Source organism: Eleutherodactylus coqui, chromosome 11 (assembly GCF_035609145.1).
Source record: "Eleutherodactylus coqui strain aEleCoq1 chromosome 11, aEleCoq1.hap1, whole genome shotgun sequence".
Lineage (NCBI taxonomy): Eukaryota > Metazoa > Chordata > Amphibia > Anura > Eleutherodactylidae > Eleutherodactylus > Eleutherodactylus coqui.
Window position 1 is genome coordinate 55,973,032 of NC_089847.1, and position 7,500 is coordinate 55,980,531.

Genomic DNA, 7,500 nt, shown 5'->3' on the forward strand with positions numbered 1-7,500 from the left:
ACTCAATATTTACTCCACTTTGAACACATTACTTTTTCCGTGACTTGCAAAAACCAACACCAAGCCACATACTTGTTAATATTCCCAGTTTACATAGAAGAGCAGAAAATATTATCGTAGTCGGCAGGATTTGAATCTACGCGGGTGTTAAGGACCGTTACACATGACCGGTCACATTAACCTTTCAAGCCTTGGGTTCCAAATTAGTTCATACCTGGATGCATCAGAGAGGCCAAAAACTATGATGTATAGTAATTAGCTCTCACAGATATGTCGAGATGAGCCGCGGCAAGTATATACAGCCCACTCTGCTTAAGGCGCGTACACACACTGAAAAGTTTATTGACTGACTATAGTTCTAATACAGAAAATGAATACGTCATTAGTCACGGGGGTTAATCTCATTGGGTTAGAAAAAACATTGGAATCATGCACTGTTTAGTGAGAATATATTTATGTTCTCAAGCTTCAGCGTTATCTCGTCCTCCCTGGTCCTCCCTTTGTTATTCAGCTCGCTGTAGTACAGTCAGTTCCCTTGTCCAAGTTTTTCTGAAAGTGTGGGAGGACTTTTTCCTGATAAGAACTGTTGTCCAGACTTGGTTCTCATGAAAAAGAACAGAGGGAGACACATCATTACGCATTGCACCGAATCTCCTGCTGTAAAGTTATTTCTGCTTGAATAATTGTTTCACTACACACAAGCTTATTTACATCTTATAATGCTCCATTTTGTATCTAGCGACCATTTTGAGACAGATTCTTCCATTTTATGAGCCTGTACTTTCTCAATTCCCCCTAGAAACTGTCTCAAAATAAACGGTACTTTATAACTTCTACTGGGCGGGGTAAGGTTTGCTTTCCCTATCTCTAGCTTATGATCTATGCCCTACCTATCATTGTTGGTCAGCTGTCCAAGGGCTAATCCCTTCCCCGACAACTAATCCTAACTAACTAAACGCGAAGACCTGATGGACACAGAAGGGATCTACAACATACATACTACTCTATTCTAATGGCTGGGAGACTAGAGTGGTCACCCCTGTTTCTGCTGAGACAGATCCATAAGAGGACAAATCGCTCTGTTGTATTATAGGCATATAGCCATCGCCTGGGGTCTCTATATCTACGTATACGGGGGCGATAGGTACCATCTGATCTGTAAGCTTAGCACAAGAGCGTCTCATGCAGGGCACAATACAGACAGAAAGTAGCAGGAGTAGGATAAGAGTAACCAGAATCCCTATTCCTATCTGCATTAAGAATTGTTTCCATTGTCCGGTCCATACAAACCACTCATCCCAGGAGTTAGTTATCCCAGAATTACGCTTCAGCTCTTCTGACAATGTGGCCAATTTCTTTATTGCGATAGTCACTTTACCTGTAGGGCCCTGTGTTATCTGGAATATATGTACAGCAAGTTTTCACCAATCATTTTACAAACACCACCTTTCTCGGCTAGCATCATATCCAGAGCCACTCGGTTCCGGAAAGCCATGGTGGCCGTGGGGCCCAACTGATCAGCAGGCCCCTAAAGTGCATCTCTTGTATAGCTCACAAACCTTTGTTAGTTGTAATATATATACAAACATTCTTATTGATGGTTACTATTCCAAACAGGGACTCAAATCCGGCTTTAACTTGATCCCTGGCTTTAAACTCATCTGGCACCCCCCCTTGGCAATCTGATTGCATCTATATATATATACACATGTGGATCAAACCTGCCACCTGGTTTCAGATTGTGACGCTCGTCTGTAGGACCTGAGAGAGAAACAGAGACCACAGAATGCGTTATTGACAATTCCTTGGAGAGACCTATGACAACATTAACAAGAGAATAATTTCCCAAACTTGGCTACTGTGGCATGTATCCTCCTGGAAAAAAGAAAAACTAATGAAAGACACTCAATTCAAAATTTACCCGTTTCCTTCATTGCCCATGGATCTACTTTCCCACTACTCCGTGGACGGTAGGGTGTGTGAAAAGCCTGGAATATACCCAAAGCAGACATGATTTGTTGCATTATTTCACCTGTGAAGTGTGTACCTTTGTTTGACTCAATCACTTCCGGTACCCTGTATCTGCGGATTACCTCATTCATGAGCTTCTGTGCAGTTACCTGCTTATTTACTTTGGTAACAGGGTAGGTCTCCAACCTGAAAAGAAATCAACAACAAGCACATATTCATGCTTCCCAACAAGTGGGGGCTGAATGTAGCCAATTTGCAATCTCTGAAATGGGTAGAGTGGTCTAGGCAAGTGTTATGTGGCAAATTTACTTCTGCCCTGTTGCTGACGGCAAAGATCATGCAAAATTGGACAAGTGATGATGCAGCAACTACAGGAAACCCAGGAGCCACCCGTCCTTGTTCAAGCGTCGACATCATTGCTGCTTTGAACAGGGTGCTGGATGAGGCAAGCATCGCCACCATGCTGAAGGAGGTGCTAGAAGGTCTGGAGTACCTGCATAAGAACGGCCAGATCTACAGGGATGTTAAGGCTGGAAACATCCCCCTGGGTGAAGACGGCTCCGTGCAGATCGCAGATTTCGGCGTCAGTGCGTTTCTAGCCACAGGAGGCAACATTATCAGGAATAAAGTCAGAAAGACCCTTGTGGGCACGTCATGCCGGACGGCACCGGAGGCGACGGAGCAGGCCAGAGGACACGACCTCAAGGCGGACTTCTGGACCCCCGGTAGGTGTGTCTTTCCGTGCATTCGCTGGGCCATCATGGGGCACAGGGACCGTGGTGGGCAAGTTCTGTTGACTGTTCGCCATTCACCGTCCCATTTCTGCTGCTCCCCTATTTAGTCCATTTGTCTTTTTCTTCATTGCTGGCTTGTAACTGTAAAGTCTTTAGCATATCAAAGTAATTCAAAGTCCAAGTTCATATCAAAGTAATCAAAGTCCAAGGTTTATATCAAAGTCCAAAATTATTGTTAAATTCTTCTTTTCTTCTTTTCTTCTTTTCTTCCACGGCTTAAGGGCCGCTGCCTTTGCTGTGTGATCTGTGATGGCGTTGCCACTTGTTTCTCTGCTGTAGGAATTGGTGTGAGCTTTCCACTTTGTCACCGCTGCACCATTCTTAATTGGCTGTCCTGCTGAGGTAACAAGCTGTCTGGCCTTCCATGTTAGGCCGTAGTCATGAGCTATGCCAAATGCATACCGGGAGTCAGTGTAAATGTTTGCCGTCTTACCTTCTACCACTCCACACGCCTCAGCGAGGGCCTGTAACTCCGCTTCCTGTCCTGGGACATGCGGAGACATTCTGCTTTTAGGACATCTTGTTGCGTGATCACTGCGTATCCAGCGTGGAGTCGTCAATCACCCTGGGTACCATCTATAAAAACAACTCAAAATATGCATTATTAACAAGGGCTTTCAGTTAACATAAAGAAGAGACAGTGTCTGCAATTGCATCTTCCTGGACATGTGCCAGGGGGTACTGACGGACCAAAGGGGCTAAGAGCTTGTTCCTCTGCGTACGTAAGAGTGAGGACGGGTAGAGGTGTCGCTTGGTCTGCTGCCATCCGACATAGGGTCGGGTGACTTTTCAGACCCGGGGTGTATACGAGCCTCACCAGACAGGTGAAGTTTGATACAACCTCCCAAGGGTCCCATCACGCAATTCTCAATATGCTTTCAGGACCTTCCAGCATAAGGAAGCGCGTGAGGTATCGTGACCCTTTAAACATTACCTCAAGCGGTTCAGTTTCCGCCAGCTGAATTGGCACTTCTGAACCCCTTGCACCGATTACCGCTAGACAATCAGGCTGGTATTCTATTTCAAATAGATCATAACCTTGTTGTAAAAAGGAAAAAGAAAAAAAAAAATTAAAAATTTAAAAATAGCTGACCTGCAACACCTAGATCACCTATATCTTCTCCCCCCCCCCTTTGAACTAGGGTACTTAACTGGGAGAGTAACCGAGTTCAAGGTAGTAGCTGGATTTGACGGGCCAGAAATAAGTGCTTGGGTTGCACTTGCGTGTATACACTCCGGATATCATGGGGAGGGGGTTAGTTCAATACCAACTCCGAAGATTTGTTAACCATTGCCTGTACTGCTGCCACCGCACAAACACACGAGGGAGCTGCTTCAGAGGTGAGAGAGAAAAGAATAATTGAAAGACAGTCATAGAGTGGTTGCATAAGTAGGGAAACCGAGTGCATTCATGGTCGGCAGTATGAAACAAGGCCCAGAAAGGTGCGGGGTTTGGCAACGCATATAGGTACAGGTATGGCCGGGACAGCAGCCTTTTGTTCCTATGTCAGATGTCCAGTTCCTTGGCCTAAACAGTGACCCAGGAGAGTTTGTCTTTAGAGGCTTTACAGACATTTTCTGCAAGAAAAATTAACAGTGAAATTGTGGCCTGTTGGCAGGCTTCCAGATTATCAGCACACAGCACCTTCATGCGGTAGGTGGCTGACTGACCCTTCAGCGTCTTTTCTGGACTGGAAAAAGAGGGGTGTTTGTTGGAGCAGTTAGTTTACAAAACTCTTCTGAACCGGCACCGTAAGATATCAGTGCCAATAATAAAGACATGAATATTCTACAAACATCTATCCACATTGAAAATTTTACAGTCTGCATATGCAGAAAGGGGGGAGAAAAACTTGTATCCCCAGTCAATATCTGCATCACACATCTTACATTTATCATAGTCTGAACACGGGTCATTAACTCTCATCCATCCATGCGGTCAAGTCTGTCTCTCTCATTCAAATGTTAGTAAGAGTTCACACAGGACGTAACGCGTATGATGCAACTGTCCTCATCTTGCAAACAAATGCATTCAATCACTACCACCTCTCCTGTCTGTAATACCAGAGAAGTATACCAGATTCCACAGCACTAATATTTCCCATAAAAGGAACACACATTTAGCAATTACGCACTCGTCCGACCAGTTACAGAACTGACATTTACACAAAGAACAGCAAAAACTGGATTCATTTTGAGTTCTATTCTAGTCAAGCAAACTTAATTAATTGTCCAGTGTTCTCCGCTCTAACTCTCAAGGCCTAAGACTAGATCGAAGAGAAAAACAAAGGGAAGGGGGGAGATTGGAGACCTGCTCCGGCCTAGCTGCGGCTTCTAATAGATCAAGCATTAACCCTCTATGTACTCCTATATATTTATATATCTATATATATTATCACATATTGACCCTCTCCTTCGTTCTGTAAGCTTTCCTACTGCCGTCTGCGATCCTAGCACCTATAGTGGCCTTTCTTCTCAGCAGTATCTGACTTATGAGGAATGGACAACACGTACAGCAATGACACAATGTTATGACATTAAAACATACAGGACAGACAGCACGGTGGTTAATTGCACATAATTGTCTGCAGACTCTGCATGAACTTGCTTCATGTCATAGGGGGACACAGACTAGAGGATTCCCTTTCTCCTCCATTTTTCCCCCTTGCAAAGTGGAAAAGATTTTTCCAGCAACAACTACATTCATGGGAAATTTTAAGCACAGACCTACTTGGGATGGGGGTGCTAAACACAGACTGCAGAACAGATAATCGGGAGGAGGCTATTTGCAGGTGGGATGAGGGGACATGAATGTTTCTATGCAAAATTCAGAAAAGGCACTCGTCATTGCAGTGCGCAGAATTGGTATGCCAGGTAAAAACATACATAGATGGGAGGTCAGAGGCCAGCTCATTTCTGCTGCGGAGCTAAGATGACGTCTGAGCGGCAGCTGAAGGTATTGTTACAACAGATGCTAAAATGGCCGCTGGGCTGTGGCTGGCACTGAAATGGCCACCGAAGGCGTGGCCTAACTGGGCGATGGTGACGGGAGGGTCCAGGAATACTACATACTAGACACGTATCAAGATATATCGACTGGTATTGGCCCCAATAACAACACGGCCATCTAGGGGCAGGACAAAGGGAGAAAAACATCGTCCATGACACGGCCGGGGCGGTGCCCTCAGATGGTGAAGAAAGGCTGCCTTTCTTTGTCTTCAACTCAAAGCATATGAATAATCGCCATCTTGAATCTGCAACTTTCTTACTTCAACTGTACGTCACCTACTGAAACATCTTTCTCTGCAAACTTGAGCAAACGTCTATTAACTACAATTCCTTCATTATCAGCTGACACACTTTTCAAGCCTTCTCCGACAGCCCCCACCTTTGTAAAACGGCTGTCCGCTCTTTGTGCATATGAACTATTCCCTGCATTTAGACTCATAAATAACACATATGCTGGCACCTTCTGATGGCGCCACATGTTCTGCATTTTTCAACTCCTCTCTATATACTACCAACTGGACAGGATCCAAAAGACCATCATCTACAGTCTTCTTCTTAACAATTTAAACATCGTATATCACAACGGCCTAATTATAAGTATGTATAACTGCCTGAGACCCTGGTATGCCTGTAGCCTTATGCTCAATCATGTAATGTAAGAACTCTAACGTCTGACGCCCTTTCACATAACTTCTTAACTTTTTGCCTGTTCTACATGACACCAAGTGGACAGAATCAAACAGACCACTGTCAGGTACCTTAATTTAAACATGTTCCGAAACTAAACTCTGAGCCGTCTCTCAACCGGGATCTGCAGTCCCTGAGAAGTTCGTCTCTCAACCGGGATCTGCAGTCCCTGAGAAGTTCGTCTCTCAACCGGGAGTCCGAAGCCGTATGCTCAATCACGTGATCGTACTTGTCACGTCCGATGCCGTCTGCTCAATCACTCCCTGAGAAGTATGCTCAATAAACTAAACCTCGAAGCCGTCTCTCAACCGGGATCTGCAGTCCCTGAGAAGTCCGTCTCTCAACCGGGATCTGCAATCCCTGAGAAGTATGCTCGATAATACAATTTATAACGTCCTAAAAGATTCTGTCCCCTGGTGTCATAGACCACCCAAGACCTGAGGTAAACTTCTTTACCGATGACAACTATGATGTCAAACATCAAACATCCGACTGACCTAGGAGTCTGTCAATCAACTGAGCCAAAACAGACCAACGGCAGGCATCATATGATAAATATGACACTTACCGGGCTGTGTGTGAGGTTGATCAGTCCTCTGGTTTGGCACAGCGGATATATGTTCTCCCAGTCCGATGTCGTCGTCCGATGAGTGACACAAGAGTCAATCAATCAGTAAATCCTGCCGACTACGCCAACTGTTAAGGACCGTTACACATGACCGGTCACATTAACCTTTCAAGCCTTGGGTTCCAAATTAGTTCATACCTGGATGCATCAGAGAGGCCAAAAACTATGATGTATAGTAATTAGCTCTCACAGATATGTCGAGATGAGCCGCGGCAAGTATATACAGCCCACTCTGCTTAAGGCGCGTACACACACTGAAAAGTTTATTGACTGACTATAGTTCTAATACAGAAAATGAATACGTCATTAGTCACGGGGGTTAATCTCATTGGGTTAGAAAAAACATTGGAATCATGCACTGTTTAGTGAGAATATATTTATGTTCTCAAGCTTCAGCGTTATCTCGTCCTC